The 18,811-nt window shown below is 44.8% G+C and overlaps 1 protein-coding gene and 1 pseudogene across 4 annotated transcripts in view; both read right to left on the minus strand.

Annotated features, from left to right (window-relative positions):
* The window catches only part of GRIA1 (glutamate ionotropic receptor AMPA type subunit 1), a 323,898-nt gene that overhangs the window by 155,207 nt on the left and 149,880 nt on the right, over window positions 1–18,811 (minus strand). The window lies entirely within an intron of this gene.
* Window positions 4,438–5,125, minus strand: LOC146395683 (elongation factor 1-alpha 1 pseudogene; annotated as a pseudogene).

Raw genomic sequence — 18,811 nt, forward strand, 5'->3', positions numbered from 1 at the left:
GACACCATGCCAAGGACATTCTCTGCATTGAATTCTTTCCTTCTGCGAGGCAGGTTATAAATTGAGGAAGGGAGAGCAAGGCAAAGCTCAGATCTGAACACCACCCATCAGACCACAAGGCTTGAGCACTTGATTTCTGTAATAGGCCACCCCTTCCTCCCTCCAATGACACTGGAAAGAAGCAGTCTTGACATGTGGGACAGCTTTGTTTCTAAAGATCCTCTCATGTAGCACACTGCCTTTCCCTGTGGCCATATTAAGAGACATTACTGCATTAGGGTCTATTGATATTTAAAAAACAAAACAAAACAAAACTGGGTGGTGCTTGATATGCCCCTCTCTCCTCCCTGGGAAACCCTGAAAGCACAGTCTGTTCTCTTGTTGGTTCATGCATATGTCCATCTATCCATCCATCCATCTCTTGACATCCAGCATCCACCCCTCATGAGACTTTATGTTAGGCAGTGGATACACGGTGGTGAAATAGGCATGCCCTAACCTCAAGGACTGTCACCTTGACAGTGGGAGAGACTAATGCTGAACCAACCAAAAACACTCCGCCTTCAAGTGCTGCGGCAAGGGTGACGTCAGGGTTCATGCAGGGACACCTAACTATACTCTCTGGGGACCCCAGAGAAGGCTTCCAAGAGGAAGTGTAGCTTTGACATGGAAAGAGAAGCAGGAAGCAGCCCAGAGAGCCGGGATGGCCTGACTGCTCCTGCATAAAGAGTATTCCCAGCGGAAGGAAGGGTGGCAGCTCAGACCTGGCAGAGAGAGAAAAGCTATAGCACACTCAGGGAATCCTGCCAGAGTGTCAGATACCGAGGTCCCTGCCTCCAAGAGACTCTGAAGCAGAATGTGGCCAACAATCAGAGCCAGTAAAAAAAACGAGGCCAGGAATTCCCTCTTGGGGAGGCATCAGGTCAGGCACTGGCGAGGGCAGGCAAACCTGCGCCCTGCGCTGCGGGCTGTCCAATCGCATCCTCGCTTCGCTTCAGTCTCTTTGATAATCACTCCTGGTTAAGGCACCATCCCCTTAGTATCAGTAAATCTCCCAGCCCTGGGCACTCGGCCTGATAGCTCTCTCCCAGGGAGGGAACTCCTGGTATTAGTGACTTCTTTCTCGTTGTCACTTCATTTAAGGCTTCTCACACCGACATGTCTCCTTGGCTCCTGGTCCTTGGAAATGTGGCAGCCTCATTGTAAATAGTGGATAATGAGGTGACAGGATAGCTTCACTCTCGGGAGGGAGCTAGAAAGTGTGTGTGCAGGTGGGGGTCTTCTAGACACTCATCCTTCTCCTTGAATAATTCGGTCCTTACGGGTGGGAATGACACACTTGATGGACTCAAACCTTGTGACGTAAGGTGTGCTTTACTTCTGTCACTCAGGGCCCCTCCATCCCCTTATACACTCCTGCACCCAAGGTCTAACAGTGACTTGTGCGAACTACCAAATAGGTGACAATGGTCCCCGTCCCCTCTCAACAACAATTATTCAGGATTCTGAGACATGTCCAGGGCTTCTCTGTCACTTGCTAGATAAAATTTTATTGTTCATTTGTTTGAGTTGACTAATGTTTATTGAGCACCAGAAACTAATATTGTCAGAAAATTGGGATGCAGTGATGATACAAAACAGACATGTTTGTACCTTCTCAGAGCTTAGACAGGAATTCAGTAAGTTTTACCTTAAGGGAAAGAAAGGACATTTTGAGAGAGTCGTAATCGGATTAAATATAGAATAAATGATCATTGCTGCTGTTATAGCCCATGTTTACTGAGCACTTATTTCCAGTAGGCACAGTGCTAAGTGCCTTATGTCAATATCCAGGTGGAGGGACCAGTGTATCCAAAGGCAATGAGGTGAGGGAGAGAAGGGGACCTTAGAGAAACTCCAGAAAAGCCAGTACAACTGGGGTAGGGCTAGAGGTGGCAGTGGGAGGGGACCAGGCTGCAAAGGACCTTGCCTGGACTGGAGAACTCAAGCCCCCGAGTCATGTGCCCATGTTGCATTTCTTTGGGTTCATCTCAGCTTCTTGGGACCTCTCTTCATCTTGGCCCCTGAGCCCTGCTGGGACCTGGCAGCAGCAGAAGATGTGGAAGAGGAGCCATCTGCCCCTTGCTCAGACATGTTTATTCTGAAACATGAGTAGTAATGACCAGTCACTGAAAGCCAGTGAGGTGTGACACTGTCTACGAGGCTAAGAATTAGATGAAGGTTGGGCTCACGGTGCTGGAATGAGACTCACCTTGTGAGGTGACACATGAAACCAGGGGTGGTGGGGAGGACAGACAGAATGAGAGATCCTAGGTTCTGCTGGAAAATTCTCAAGTACCTGGCATGGCTCTGGAAAGGCAAAGGCAAAGAAGCAAATCTAGGACCATGAACAAGCCCCTTTCCTGCTCTGGGCTGCATTTTACCCATCTGGACAATGGAGTTTATGGAGTTTATACTAAATAAGTATTCTCAAGTGTGTGCATGTGTGTGTGTGTGTGTGTGTGTGTGTGTGTGAGAGAGAGAGAGAGAGAGAGAGAGAGAGAGAAATACCACTAATAAAACTTTTATCCTCATTGGCAATGTGGAGTTCTATAGATAGGGCTTTTCTCTTTCTTCTCTCCATCTTTCTTCTGTCTACTCATTCACCCTTCCAACTGCACACGTGGTGGTGTATGCTAGATAGCAGTGGTGCCAGGGGGATACCAGGCTGGACAAGAAGATGAGAACCTGGCAGCATGAAGCTGAGGATCTACAGAGAGGAGAGAGAGGATATAAAAATCGGCAAGATTATTAGGATACATAAGTGTTATGAAGACAGTGTGGCATGATGTGAATGTGATTGGTGAGGCTACTTTATTTATTGTATTTTATTTTTTTAATTTTTAATTTATTTTTAGGGCTGCAAGTGTAGCATATGGCAATTCCCAGGCCAGGGGTCAAATCAGACCTGTGGAGTTCCCGTCGTGGCGCAGTGGTTAACGAATCCGACTAGGAACCATAAGGTTGCGGGTTTGGTCCCTGCCCTTGCTCAGTGGGTTAAGGATCTGGCGTTGCCGTGAGCTGTGGTGTAGGTTGCAGATGCAGCTCGGATCCCGCCTTGCTGTGGCTCTGGTGTAGGCCGATGGCTACAGCTCGGACTGGACCCCTAGCCTGGGAATCTCCATATGCTGTGGGAGCGGCCCAAGAAATAGCAAAAAGACAAAAAACAAAAAACAAACAAAAACAAAACAAAACAAAACAAAACAAAATCAGACCTGCAACTGTCACCCTACACCATAGATATAGCCATAGCCACAGCAATGTGGTACCGAGCCGCATCTGTGACCTACACCTCAGCTCATGGCAACACTGGATTCTTAACCCGCTGAGCGAGGCCAGGGATCGAACCTGAGTCCTCATAGATGCTACTCGGGTTTGTAACCCACTGAGCCACAACGGCAATGCCCTGAGGCTACTTTAGATAAGATGGTGAGGGAAACCCTCTCTGTGACACTAACATTTGACCTGAAAAATGAACCACAGGAAGGAGCTGGCCAGGCAAAGGTCCAGGGAAAGTTTCCAGTGGAAGAAACAAAAAGTACAAAGGTTCAGGAAAAGACTGATGAGTTTGAGAAATAGAAAGAAGGCCAGCATAGATGTAATGTAGGACAAAGGAGGAAAGCAGTAGAAAATGAAGGTGAATAAGGACAAATCATGTAACTGAGTAAACTTATTGCTCTCCTCTGGTGTGCAATATTTCATATGTGGCTTGGGTACCTGCGAGACCCTATACCATCACCTTGTTCCAGCTGATCTCACCAGACCTTCCAGCTCCGACATCCTACAGCTCAAGGCAATGAAGGAAACACACGGTAAAAGGGAAGGTTGTTCTGACTCAATGGAAAATGGGAAAGGGAACATCTTCTGACTAAAGTGTAGTGGTTGCAATGCAAACATGGACCATTGAGTTCATTGGGTTCTAATGTAGATGCTGCTGTTCTTGGATGTTTCTAGCCTTGCTTTAAGTTCTGGGCCTTTGCCCATGCTCTTGTTTTGGCCCGCACAGCCTTCTTGCCTTGTGCCTTGTCCCTCTCCAAATGCCAAATAATTTTTTTTTCTTTTTTGTCCACTTCTGCAGCATATAGAGTTCCTGTGCTAGGGATCAGATCTGAGCTGCAGATTCAACCTGTGCTGTAGCTATGGCAATGCTGGATCCTTAACCCGCTGTGCTGGACTAGGGATTGAACTTGCATCCTGGTGCTCCATAGATGAGCCTGTTGCACCACAGCAGAAACTCCCCTCTCCAAATTCTTTATATTCTTTTTTTTTTCCTCATTAAACTTTTTTTTGAATGGGTCTCAAAATTCTGAGACAGATTTTTGGTCAAGTTGTTTCCATTAAAAAGTACTGATTTTAAAAACTAATAAAACTGCCACACACAAAACAAAGAGTCCACAAAACATTCTCCTTTCCTTCTGAAGGTTTTACGATGCATTGTTATCTTTAACCAGTCTTTTACTGTTAAACTTAAATGGCCTATTGCGACAAAGAGTTCTGAGACTGTTCTTCCACCACTGATTAAGACTGGGGTGGGAGGTAGTGGGAATAATATTCATTTAGCCTTCTAAGCTTCCTGAGCAGACTTGGTGACCTTGCCAGCTCCAGCTGCCTTCTTGTCCACCGCTTTGATGACACCCACAGCAACCGTCTGTCTCATGTCACGAACAGCAAAATGGCCCAGAGGAGGATAGTCAGAGAAGCTCTCAACACACCTGGGCTTGCCAGGAACCATATCAACGATGGCAGCATCACCAGGTTTAAAGAACTTGGGGCCCTCTTCCAGCTTTTTCCCAGAATGGTAATCAATCTTCTCCTTCAGTTCAACAAACTTGCGGGCAATGTGAGCTGTGTGGCAATCCAGCACAGGTGCGTATCCAGCACTGATTTGGCCAGGAGGGTTCAATATAATCACCTGAGCTGTAAAGCCAGCTGCTTCCATTGGTGGGTCATTTTTGCTGTCACCAGCCACGTTGCCACAATGAACATCTTTGACAGACACGTTCTTGACATTAAAGACCATGTTGTCCCCAGGAAGGGCTTCACCCCAAGCTTCATGGTGCATTTCAACAGACCTCCCTTCAGTTGTAACATTTACTGGAGCCAAATTCTTTATATTCTTTAAAGTTCCAGCCCAATTGCTACCTCTTTCATGAAGCTCGTATGAATCCCCTTGCCTGGCTGTAGTCTAAAGGTCTCCATCCCTCCTTTAAATGTCCATGGAAAGTTATGCCTCTTATCAATTTTTATTCAGCCCTCATGCTTATTAGTTTGAGTTCTTTGATTGCAAGAACAGAACTTAATGCATGCTAACTGAAGACAAAAGGAGAAGGTATATGAGGGACACTCAGCTCAAACACTAGACCTTAGTGAAGACAGAAATTGCAGGAGCTCTGGGAACTGAGATGTGGGAAATTCATTGACAGTCTGTTCTGAGTGTCACCATTGCTCCAGCCATTTGTGATACCCACTTCATACAGCTCGAGACTAGCCTTTTTCAGGGTAGGAGTCATCTGTTGATCAAAGGAAGGCAGAGAAACCAGCTGATTATCTTAGTAACATTAGGTAACCACCTTACTGAGATGTCAGCCAAAGGAAAATGAATGTATTATGAACAGAGAGAAGATGGATGTCAGGCATATTAAACCAAGAGATATCTTACTGAGGGGATTAAACATAGAATAAATTTTGGTTTGCTAGTATTTTATCATACAAGTCCAAGTTCAATACCATATTAGGAGCTCCATAAATGTCACATGCATCTAAATGCCAAGTTATAGGTAAAGAGCTATAACTAATTCAGTCACTATTGTCTGTCTCCTATGGGCTAGATACTGTGGAACAGAGTGGTAAATAAGATAGATGATGCCTCTGCCTTCATAAGGCTTCTTTTATTCTTTACAATCCCTAGAAGGCATTGCTGAGTGACTATACAATATTTCTGATAAATGAAAGAATGAAGAATGAATGAATGCAAATCATTCACCTATATTAATCAATTCATATACTGTTCTTGATAACTGACCTAATTTTGCTTCCACAACATTTCTTGCATTGAGCAGACTCATATATTTTTTATATTGTCAAATGACTTTTTGTGCATTTATATCTTTTCATCCACAAGCAAGGTGTAAGCTCCCTTGAAGGTAGAGGTGTTTCAACTCTCATCTTTCTTGATATGTACGATGTAATGTATCCACATAGAGCTGGGTAGGGGATAAACAAATGCTTGGTGATGTTACTTGTTTCACAGTCTTCCAAATTAAGCTGAACATGTAGCAACCATGCGCTTGAGGGATATGCATTCTCCCCGCCTCTCATCCACACGCCCCCTGCCTCAGCCCACTGAACCCTGTCACTCCCTGTTCTCTAGGCCAATAGAGGAGAGCCATGCTCTTAGGCTGGCATCCAAAATCCAGCCAGCTTTAATATATTCCACCCACAACACCCAGTCTCCTTAGCCAGTGCTCCCTAGGCAAGAGGTTTACATCCCATTATGTAACTCAGCCCTTAGGATGTGGAAAGGATTCAAAACGAGGGCATTTTCACCCTGTTCAGCAAACTAGGCAACCATGAAGTATTATGGGCTGTTTCATAAACTCACACACATGTATGTGTTCTGTCCTCCTTGACCCATCACGCGACTCAAGAACAGTCACAGGATCACAGATTGTTAATGCTAAAGGTACCTGGTCTTGAGGGCTTGTTAGCCTAGAGACAAGCCTCCCAATAGACACCTGTCAGCCCAACTCCACTTTGAGGCTGACTGAATTTACATGTGCCCGAAATATGCAAAACCTGGTGTCAAGGGTACCACCGGCCACAGGTAGATCCTCCTACCTCACACAATGTTGGCATCCTAGAGACATCTCACTATGGATTTGCTCTGGGCAGCCTCCCTACCGGGGAAAAATACTGTCCTTCTTAGTTATTATTACTGTTATGTCACCTCTTGAGTGTTGACTATGTGACAAATCTATTCTAAGCACTATCATTTACTCCTCACAACAACCCTATAATTTTTTTCCCCTATTTCATGCATGAGGAAGCTGAAGTTCAGGGAGATTAATTAATCTTTCACAAGTCAGTCATGTGATAAGTGACAGAGCTGGGACATGAATCCAGGTCAGTCTCACTCCCTGGCCTGTGCCTTGAACCATGAAAACTCTGACCCCTGGAAGTCTGTCATCACAAACCAGAACTTCCATTCCCTTGATCGTAAAATCCCAGCCAACACTGAGCATTTACTGTGTGTCAGGGACTACTCTGTTTGCTTTTCATGAGTTACTCTTTTACTCCTGTTTTACTAGTATAGAGATACAGTTATTATCCCCGGTTTATGGAGAAAAAAAGTAAAATAAAAAACTGAGGCTGGAGTTCCCGTCGTGGCGCAGTGGTTAACGAATCCGACTAGGAACCATGAGGTTGCAGGTTCGGTCCCTGCCCTTGCTCAGTGGGTTAACGATCCGGCGTTGCCGTGAGCTGTGGTGTAGGTTGCAGACCCGGCTCGGATCCCGCGTTGCTGTGGCTCTGGCGTAGGCCGGTGGCTGCAGCTCCGATTCAACCCCTAGCCTGGGAACCTCCATATGCCACGGGAGCGGCCCAAGAAATAGCAACAACAACAACAACAACAAAAAAGACCAAAAAAAAAAAAAAAAAAAAAAAAAAAAACTGAGGCTAAGGAACTTGCCTAAGGTCACAGAGCCACTAAGTAGAAGCTTCAGAATCCAAACCTAGGTGTTCCAACTTCAGAGCCATTATTCTGATCCCCTATGCCAGGTGTCGACACCTTTTTCTGCAAAGGAGCAACTAGTAACTGTCTTAGGCGCTGAGTGGCCTATGGTCTTTGCTGCAACTACTCCATGCTGCTTTTATAGCACAAAAGGAGCCAAAGACAATACGGAAATAAAAGAATATGAGACTTTATTTACCACGGAAAACTTGATTTGCAACAACAGGCTTTGTGCTGGATTGTGTCTATGGCTGGCTCACACTCTATGTGATTCAGCTACTGGAGAGCAAAAAGGGTAAAATGCTGACATTTTGAGAGAGGTATGATGGTTCCTAGTATATTCTCTCATCTCTCAATCTCTCACATCTGTTTTCTCCTGTGAATACCACTAAGGTGGGTAGGGCAGGAATGGTGATGCTTGAGCCCACATATGGACAAGGAACCAAGAAGGATCATGCCTCTGGGGAGTGATGGACATGGGTGTGAGCCTGTATCTTCCTGTCCACGACTTGCGGTTCTTCTGAGTGGCTGTGGCCATGCATACTGTGGGGAGGGTGGGGAAAGGAACCTGGAGTGGGTCAAAGCCAAGCACTGACCTCCCGACATGACTGCCACCTGCTGATTCTGTACCAGAGCTGGGGGGCCCTTGAAGGTCACAGACAGACTCCAGCTGTGGTGTTGACACAGGGCAGTAGTAGGTAGGGCGGTTCTGAGTTCCAGGCTTCCTCTCCTGTGCATTGATTGGCTTTGAGCTGGAGGAGGCTGTACCTCTTTCTCATGGCTAAAGGCCTCTCAGATGAGATGGCAAGGGGACCCGAGCCTTTGAGAGGGCCAGTGCTTTCAGAGGCTTATTTTAAAAGTGGCTGTGCCCTAGGGGACACACAGCACTGTGGCTGCACCCTTCCAGACCAAGGCTCAGGCACACATGGGGCTTAGTCAGAAGTGCTGAAGTAGGGGCTCAGTCCAGGGCTGGGGTGATGAGATGGACAAGGTTGGAACTTGGATTTGAGGCTGAGGTCAGGGCTCATTCTTGGGTTGGATTCCAGGGCAGAGGTTAAGGCTATAGACCAGGGCCAGGGTGCATGCTCACTCAGCCTCTGGAGGTAGGTGGTGGGGTTTGCTGAATAGCCTAGGTAGGGACTACATCTGCTTCTTTGCTGCCCCTAATAACTAGCACATTAACCAGCAAGAGCGGAAGTAGTAAAAGCAAGTCAGAAGCCAAAGGGAGGGGGTTGGGGGGAGGTTAGCCTCATAGCTTTCTCTGCCTCTGGCCAGTCACCACCCACTGCCGCTTCCCCCACCCCAGCCCCCACCCCCCATCACAAAGCCTGTCCTGCTGGTTCATGAATGAACTATCCCTGCAAGGAACACCAGGTAAATCGTTCATGAAATGAAGCCAAGCTCGCCCTTTGACTATCTTGATTCTGTTCCCTGGATGAGTGGGAAAAAAATATTTTGTTTCTCATTTGCTATTCTTTTCCTGTGAAGATCATGCATATGAATGGGTTTTCGTAAACCAAGCAGCAAGCCCACTGCATATCGGTGAACTTAATTGGCACCTGTCAATCAAGGCAAAGTTTCACTGATGATCTGCAGATGACACTGCCTGAGGGGGCCAGTGAAAGTCATTTTTCCGGCTGAGGAGGTAAAAGCACAAAATATGAAGGACAAAGTAAGGCTATGGAAACAAGAGATTCTGGCTCTCAAAACCCAAATTCCCCTTCACTTGGTGTCTGAATTCACTCCTGACCTCTGCCCTTGACTGCTTTCTTGAGCTGAACACTAACCAAGTGAAGAGGTGGGTACAGAAGAAAAGCTCAAGCTTTTTTTTTTTTTTTTTTTCTTCTTGCTCTTCTAATGCCTGGTCTCAGAAAAGCATGCTGAGAATACTGAATTTTAAACAACTGGTAGAGTCTTATTATGAACATGAACTTGCCTTTCTGTTCCATAGGGATGTGAAGGTCATCCAGTTTACCAATAAGAGCACTTTGAATTTGAAGGCTGCAAACCAGGCCCCCTATCTACCTCCCCTATGACACCTGCTCCCAGGCCATGCCCCTTCTGCCTCCACTTCACATGGGTCTTTCTTTTACCTTTCAAGACAGTCCAAATTTTTTTATCCTTGGGGCTTTTGCACATGCTTTTCTCTCCTAGAAAGATCTTCCAACCCTCTTCATTTGACTGAGTCCTTACTCTTTACGGCTCAGTTTTAGTGTTCTTTCTTCAGAGAGGCTTTCTCTAAAGTATCCTCCTGCCGTTTTATTCTCTATTGCTCTACCATGTATATTTCCATCAGAGCTCATCTCTCTGTCTTTAAATATCCTCTTTAGGAGTTCCTGTCATGGTTCAGTTAAGAAAAAGTCCAGATTCCTTGAATTCTAGAACCTGACCAGTATCCATGAAGATGGGGGGTTCGATCCCTGGCTTTGCTTAGTGGGTTAAGGATCTGCTGTTGCTGTGGCTGCAGTATAGGCTGGCAGCTATATCTCTGATTCAACCCTTAGCCTGGGAACTTTCATATGCCACAGGTGTGGCCCTAAGAAAAAAAAAGAAAAACATTTTCCTCTTTAAGTTTTGTTTATCCATGTAATTTCACTTTCCTCAAAATGGAAGTGATTATGACTATTTTTATCAACTCCTCTGGCCCTAGCATCTAGCACGGTACTGGCATGTGGGAGGTATTACAACATTGCCGACTGGAATGGATGAGTGAATGAATGAGTGGCCAAACAACCTGCTCGTTCTCCCTATGGCCTTAAGCAAGTTATTCCCCCCCTTCAGTGTTCATTTCCTTGTTTAAGAAAGAAGTGAAATTCAATTAGCCCTAAGGTTCCTTCCACCTCTGGAAACACACATTTTCGTATCATTTTCCAGATAGGAGACTGGAGGCGTGAGAGCATGTCGTCCAGCGCAGGGACTAGAAGCCCGGTCTCCTAGACAATTTCCATCAACTGAGACTCTTTAGCAAAAGCCCAACTGCCTTCTCTGCAGAGACACCTCCCCTGTGACCAACTGACTCTCTTCTATTTAGTCCCCTTTGTACCAACATTTGAATCACTTTTCAAGGTTTCTCAAAACATGGGATGAAAGAGCTCCTGCTAAGAAAAAGTCCGGGCTCCTTGAATTTGAGAAGAAATTCTGAGAATAAAAGCATTTCTTGTTGTCTAGGGTGTTCTCTTTGTGTGCCCCCCTACAGTAAGATCCAGGACTGTGTGGGGGGAAGGAACGGCTCAGATTCAAACTAGTTCTGGGGAAAAGAGTAAGTGAGGAAAGCGGAGGTGGAGGGCACGGGCACAGATACAGTGTAGGACTGCTGAGAGCATTGGAAGAAAGCGTGAACAGAAAGGTACTGTACTTGAACAGGAACACAAAGCTACTTTTCCTGCTTTGGCATAACACACCCACAGAGCTCCATGTGGGAGAGCCCCGTGGGCCTGGATCCACCCCCAGCCTCATTTCTTAAAAGCCCACCCAATGCTGGAGGCCTCAGCCACACTGCTGGGTGCCTCAAACCATCTCCTTTTGGGTCTCCATGCCTCCATACACACTCCTCACAAATGCCCCTCAACACCTGAAAACTTGTATGCATCCTTCAAAACCCCAGTCAGATGTTGCCTCCAGTGGGCTTTCCAACCCTTCCAGAAAAGATTACTTCCTCCTCTGAGTTTCTAAGGTGTCTTCTTTCTTAGTACTTATTTTGATATTCTATAGTTTCCCATTTTCTTGTGTCTCTTCATCAAGACCGTGAACTTCTGTGAGGTAAGCCTGGGTCTAATTTGTTTTTTAAAACCTCAGTGCCTAGCCCTGTTCTTGATATAGTAGGTGCTCAGGAATTGTTTTGTGCGTACATTTGGAGTTTCTCAAAATGTACTTTTGTAAAGTGAGGGCAGTGATACCCACCTTGCCTGCTGTGGGATTACCCAAGTCCTAAATTCACTGTGAAGTGTAGTATACACATAAGCCATCATTTTATTTAAATTTTACAACTCCAACATGAGGTGACTGGACATGATGCTATTTTTCACTTTATACAGATGAGCTTCCAAGGGTTCAGAGGCTTGCTCTGAGTAGCATGGCCAATAAACATCAAACTAGAAAAACAAAATCAACTTGGTTGATTCTGGGTTTTTTTCCCCTCATCAGATCCCAAAGGCCTTTCAAAATTAGTTGTAAATTTGATCATTCTGATTGACTGATGAGAGAAAACATGGGTAAAAGTCCTTCTAAAGATGCCACAAATGTATTTACCATTCCCACCACCCATTACCCCTCTCCTCTCAGGTCTCACACTGTGTCACCACTCACTGTGCATAAAATCAGCCCTCTGGATCTGTGGGTTCTGCATCCACAGACCAACCAATCATGCCTTGAGAATATTTTGGAAAAAAAAAATCCAGAAAGCTCCAAAAATCACAATTTGAATTTGCCACATGTGGACAGCTATTTAGGCAGCACTTACATTGTAGTCATAACCGTGTCAGCCTTTACATTGGATTAGGTGTTATAAATAATCTAGAGATGGTTTAAGGTACCCAGGAGATGTGTGTAGTGCATATGAAAATTCTCTGCCATTTACATAAGGGACTTCAGCATCCTCGGATTTGGGTACCTGAGGAGGGGCCTTGGAACCATTCCCCCCTGTGGATACTGAGGGATGTCTATATTTACTGCATTTTATCACTTCCTTTATCACTTTCCTTTCTCCCTGCCACCACCTTACCCTTTCCCCACCCTCATCTATTCTTTACATAGGAGCAGGAACATTCTTTTGAAAATGGAAATGAAAGCCTGTCTTAACACCATCCCCCTGAGCCCCCAGAAGTTCTTCATCATGCTTTTAATAATGTTTATACTCCTTGACATGACCTCTAAGGGGCTGCCTTGTCTGAACCCTGCTCTCCTGAACAGTTTCATCCATCTTCTCCCCTTCCCCTGTCCATTGCTGTAGCTCCTCCAACTCACCAAGGCCTCCCCAACCCCAGGCTGTTCCCTCTACTTAGAACTCTTCTCTCCCACTTTTGTGTGGTTGGCCTTTTCCTGTCTTTCAAGGACCACTGTTTGTAGGTCATCCACTGGGCTGTTACTGCCTTCACTTTCTTTCCTTCACAACACTTTACTCATGTCGTAATTGCAGTAGAAACACTTTTATCTGATGCCATGGGCACCACAATTAGATTATTTGAAAAAGATGGTTAAAGCAGAGGATCACACAAAAAATGATTCATAACAGGTTATTTTCTTTTAGCTCAGAACACCTAGGTGCACATGCATTTATCACTCTTTTGATGTCATGGGAACTTTAAAAATAAATGCAAGTGCGGAGTTTTTTGTGTGTGTTTTCCTCTAGTCATTTAGAGTTTTGTGCCTACACCTAGTATTACAATTTTTGAGTGATTCATCTTTGAACCTTTCAAAGGTATTTGCCTTAGTTTCCAGGGAAATAAAACAACTTGTTTTTGCACTCATATTTCATCAGTTTACATAATTTCTAGTTACACTGCAAAAATATAATTAAGCCAGAGAAGTATAAATAGGGTAGGAAACAAATGGAATTGATTCCTAGCACACTTCTAGCAAAGTTGATGTGAGCAGAAATATATGGGCTGATCAAAGAGGCTACTGACCAGGAGCTTTCAACTCACCAGGGGTGTCAGGTGTGGTGTTTACAGAGAAAATGGAGAGGCAGATCAATTTGGAGAGATGGTTGAATGGAAATTGGTTATGAGAGATTTCACTGCATCTGATGCATTGTTGGCTTGGTGATTATCTGTGCCTCTTTGAGGCTCTAAGTTTGTGAGGGCAGGGCCTCTTTCTCCTTTTCTCAGCATGCCTACCCAGCACATAGCATAGTCCTTGGCATCAAGATGTGCAATCAAAGTCAAGTAAATGAATCAACAGGGGAATGGATTATTTCCCTTCTAAGTGAAGAAATTTTGTCCCCTTCAACTGTGAGAGGATAGACATGGACTATGCAAGCGTGGTCATTTTTCAGATCCACATTTCACCACCGCTGACCTCATTACCAATCACCATGTCTATGTTTCGGGTCACTTTGTCTCGTACATTCTACACACACTTGAGAGCGTAACGTCAGTCACCTCCCTCACACCAACACACCCATCCACTACCACGGCTGCATCGGTATCCACACCTGATTGTTGGTTTAGGATGCCCCCACCTGCCAGCTCCCAGTACTTCCTCCAGGGCAGATAAGGAGGGGGCAAGGCCAGTTTGGGCCATGGTGCCATAGCTGCTGGATTTATTTCTTTGGGGTACTGTGCAAGCATGGGGCACTTCTAAGCATGGGTAGGAGGGACTCCTTCTGTCCTGAAGGTCTGAGTAGAAAGCCTTCCGCTACCTTATTTGAGAAATTGGATAAAACTGCGCCCTCCCCCCACCCCCGCCATTGCCTTGGGTTGGTCTTTTTTTGGTCGTCTTAGTGGTGAGATCCACAGAGCCAAGATTAGATGAGAATCTCAGGAAGGAAGTTTTCATGGGTCCTTCAGCTCACAGAATCCTACGGTGTGGTTGTTTGGTGCAACAGCCACAAAATAATGAATATTAAATTTCTTTTCTTTCCCAAACCGTCAATTTGTTCCTTTGCATCTCTCCCTCTCATATCTAAGAAAAGAGAAGGGCTGCTGAGGATCTGGGGACTCTGGTTCCCAACATAATGACAGAGTCCACAAATGATGCTGGTGATGGTGATTTCTGATGTTATTAATAGCTGCTTGCATGTCTTGAGCCCTTTAATGCTTGGAACTAGAATACATCTTTTACATTAACTGTCAGTTTTAATCTCTGTCATCCCCTATAATAATAATAGTGTATACATTGTTATTATTATTATTTTATAAAAGAAGAACTGAGGTACAGGTAAAGTGGAGACCACAGAACTGATAAGAGCAGAGCTGAATGCAACCCTATGTATGTCTGATCCCACAAGGTGAGTTCTTGCTATTATGCTAGAAGACCTTACAATGTATCCACCATGACAGAGGTTATTAATGTATTCACTGAGTAATTCACCTATTCACTCAGCATATCATATGTAGTACAGTTTGGGGAAAACGGGAATGAAGACCCCTGCCTTTAAGAGGGATGTCCTAATATTATGAGGAAATCGGACTCATGAATCACTAATAAAAAAACTACTCCTAAAAACATGGGAAAGTGAAATAAATTCTACAGTAGACACAGAGCATGTTTGTATATTCCTTCTCAAGAGGCAAATGGGGCTGGATGTTGAATCCTAGTTGCCTTTTTTTTTTTTTTTTTGTCTTTTAGGGCCACACCTGCAGCATATGGAGGTTCCCAGGCTAGGGGTCGAATCAGAGCTACAGCTGCCAGCCTACACCATAGCCACAGCATCGTGGGATCCAAGCCACATCTGCGACCTACACTGCAGCTCATGGCAATGCCAGAATCCTAGGCTTCTTGCCCTTGGAATCCAGGTGTGGCTTTGGAATCCTCCTCAGCCAGGTTACCACCACTAAACAGCTGAAACTGTCATGTGAGATTAAAAGCCTTATATCCTTAGTTTCAGAGGATCAGGAGAAGGCAAGCCTTAAAATCTCCTCATTTTTATCAACTCTCTCCAATGTCAGTTATCACAAACATTTCCCATCCACCTTCTCACTTCTTTAATGCCAAGGGAGTTTCAGGTGTTTTCAGCCTTCTCACCTCTTCGGCTGTCAACTGGGCTCTGAGCTGCAAGATCCCCAAGTCGGGACACAATGTGTGAGAGGCATCCGAGGGTGCCCTGCGGGAGCAGGAACAGTGTGTAAAATATGGACCTCCAGAGGGCTGCCACTTCCAGATTTTCCCAAAGCCAGGAGGGTAAGGAAGATGAAAGGAAGGAAGGAAATGCCTCTTTGACTTCATCAGAGCCCAGGTCTGCTGAGAACAGGCACAAAGGTCATGAGAAGCCATCTGAGGGGCAGTGGCCTGTGGGGTCTACTGCACAGGCCCACCCCTGCCTGCCTCTCTGCAGAAACTTGACAAGAGTCTTCCTGTCTCTGAGTCTTGAGATCATCACTGGTAAGACAAAAGGTTTGGCTGCACTTCCAACATCCTCTGATGATTCTCAGCAGTAGGGTGATGAATAGCAGACAGAACGAGGTTGGGCTGTGGATCAGACAGGATGCTACCAAAGCAGGTGACTATAGTAACAGTCACACCCTATTGGTTCTTGTGCATTTGCTACTGGATCCAAAAGGACTTCAGAGTGTACCCTCCCTGTACAACCTTACCACATAAAACATAAATGAGAAAACCAAACCCAGTAATTTTATCTATTGTATGGAAAAAAAAAAACCCCACCAAACCAACACAAAACCAACTCAACAGCAAAAAAGCCAATTGAAAAAATGGGCAAAAGACCTGAATAGACATTTCTCCAAGGAAGATGGACAGATGGCCAAAAAGCACATGAAAAAATGCTCAACATCTCTGATTATTAGAGAAATGCAAATCAAAACTACCATGAGATACCACCTCACACCAGTCAGAATGGCCAATATTAATAAGTCCACAAATAACAAATGCTGGAGGGGGTGTGGAGAAAAGGGAACCCTCCTCCACTGTTGGTGGGAGTGTAAGCTGGTTCAACCACTATGGAGAACAGTATGGAGGTCTCAGAAAACTATACATAGAACTACCATATGACCCAGCAATCCCACTCTTGGGCATATATCCAGACAAAACTTTCCTTAAAAAAGACACATGCACCTGCATGTTCATTGCAGCGCTATTCACAATAGCCAAGACATGGAAACAACCCAAATGTCCATCACAGACGATTGGATTAGGAAGATGTGGTATATATACACAATGGAATACTACTCAGCCATAAAACAGAACAAAATAATGCCTTTTGCAGCAATATGGATGGAACTTGAGACTCTCATCCTGAGCGAAGTAAGTCAGAAAGACAAATACCATATGATATCAAGTATATCTGAAATCTAATACACAGCACAAATGAACCTTTCCACAGAAAATAAAATCATGGACTTGGAGAATAGACTTGTGGTTGTCAAGGGAGACAGGGAGGGAGTGGGATGGGTTGGGAGCTTGGGGTTAATGAATGCAAACTATTGCCTTTGGAATGGATTAGCAATGAGATCCTGCTGTGTAGCACTGGGAACTATGTCTAGTCACTTATGATGGAGCATGATAATGTGCAAAAATAGAATATATACATGTATGGGTAACTGGGTCACCATGCTGTACAGTAGAAAAAAATTGTATTGGGGAAATAACAATTAAAAAAATGAAGGTCCCTAAAAAACAAACAAACAAACAAAACAAAAATCAAAGCTCTGATTCAGGCGTAGGCTCAGGCACTGGCTGTGTAAGGGTCTGGAGAGGGGGAAGATGCAAACAGGGCAGAGGCAAATGGAAAGGAAGAGGTAGGTTCATTTGGTTAATTTTTGAAATTGTATAAATACCGAACAAGTGGATGGTTAGCCTCAGATGTTGCCCAGGAGCTAGATAACATTCACTGCAATTGTAGTCATACTGATAGTAAAAGCTATCATTAATTATTTGCTAAACACTTGCATTGCTAAACATAAGCCCTAATGAATGTCTTTATGTCCCACAACAATCCCATGAAGAAGGGACCAGTATCTCCTTTTACAGATGAAGACACCAAAGTTCAAGGTCACACAGACATAGGCAGACGTGTAAGTCAAAATCAGGTCATTATGAACTTCAACTCTAATGCTTGTAGCCATTCTGTCTTCAGAAAAGCAATCATAGGCCCATGGGTGTCTTTACACTGATTCCCCTGTGATGAAGAGAATTTCATCAGGGCCCTTCTCAACTCATTTCAATCCTTCAAGATCCCACTCAAACACCAGTGCTTCCGTAAGAGCCCAGTCAGAATCAACCCACCCTCTCTGAGCTCCCTTGGCTCTTAGCTTATACTTCCATTAGCATACTTCGCACTTGCTGCCTCGTGTTGGAATTAATTACGTCTGATCCTCCCTCCACTCTACACCCAAAGCAAGTTGTTTAGACCTTCATTATGGCACGTTGCGTCTGGCATTAGCACTAGTCAAGACTGGATTTGTCTCTTGTCTTTTACACCGCGCCTTTCCGGCACAGGAGCTATGTCTTAGGAATTTTTCTGTGTGCCTGGCACTTAATTGAGCTTTGAAAACAGATGCTTTTTAAGGGAGGCTGTTCCAGGCAGCTGGTTTCTCCATTCTGTCTGATCTATTGACTGTGACCCCTTCTTCCCTGCCCCTCCCCACACACTCTGGTATGCTTTTCCTTGCACCCTCTGTTAGGGTCATTGAGCAGTGGCAGACAGAAGTCAGGGACTCTTGGGTGGATTACCTCTCAGATAACTGAGAAGATAACTGAGCAACTGGCAATTGTTCTTATTGCATGCCACTCCAGCCCTTCTGGACCTCTCTTCCCCAGGAGAGGCGTTTATTTCATGTCACTAGAGTTCACTTTAGGGAAAGAATTGTTTGTCCACTCTCCTACTTTGGAGTTGGAGACTTCCTTCTTCTTGGGGAAGAATGGCTCTGACCCTGTGAAAAATCTTTAGAGATCATTTTTCAAAGGCAGGAGGCTTCAACGGCCACCTGGGATTCCTCAGTTCACATGCCTATGTTCATTCCTGGCTGGACATCTTTGTGGTTAAGAGCACAGGGCTTGATGATGGACAGACTGGATTCAATTTCCCACTCTGTCCCTTGGGCAAGTTAATTAGTAACTCTGAAACTTTTGCTTCCTCATTTGTATTAGAGAAATCATAATAAAACCCACCCAGTGGGGCTGCTTTGAGAGTAAACTAATTCAAAATGTGTTCTTAGCACAGTTCCTGGCTACCATTGTGTCTGTGGCTACAGTTGCTATTGTCACATGGTTGTTGTTTTGTAAACTGTATCATCTGGCTGCTAAGAGAGCAACATGCAGCTGAAAATTTGACCTCTGCAGTTAGTAGGAGATGCAAAATCACGTGCAGCTTCTAGATGGGAGCCTAAGAATAGCTGTGGTTAAGTTTCTGCTTAAAAATAACTTGCA

This window comes from Sus scrofa, chromosome 16 (genome assembly GCF_054392235.1).
Source record: "Sus scrofa isolate SSC_HxYL_T2T_F1_AM1 chromosome 16, Sscrofa_HxYL_maternal_Yorkshire_Landrace_v2.0, whole genome shotgun sequence".
NCBI classification, from domain to species: Eukaryota; Metazoa; Chordata; class Mammalia; order Artiodactyla; family Suidae; genus Sus; species Sus scrofa.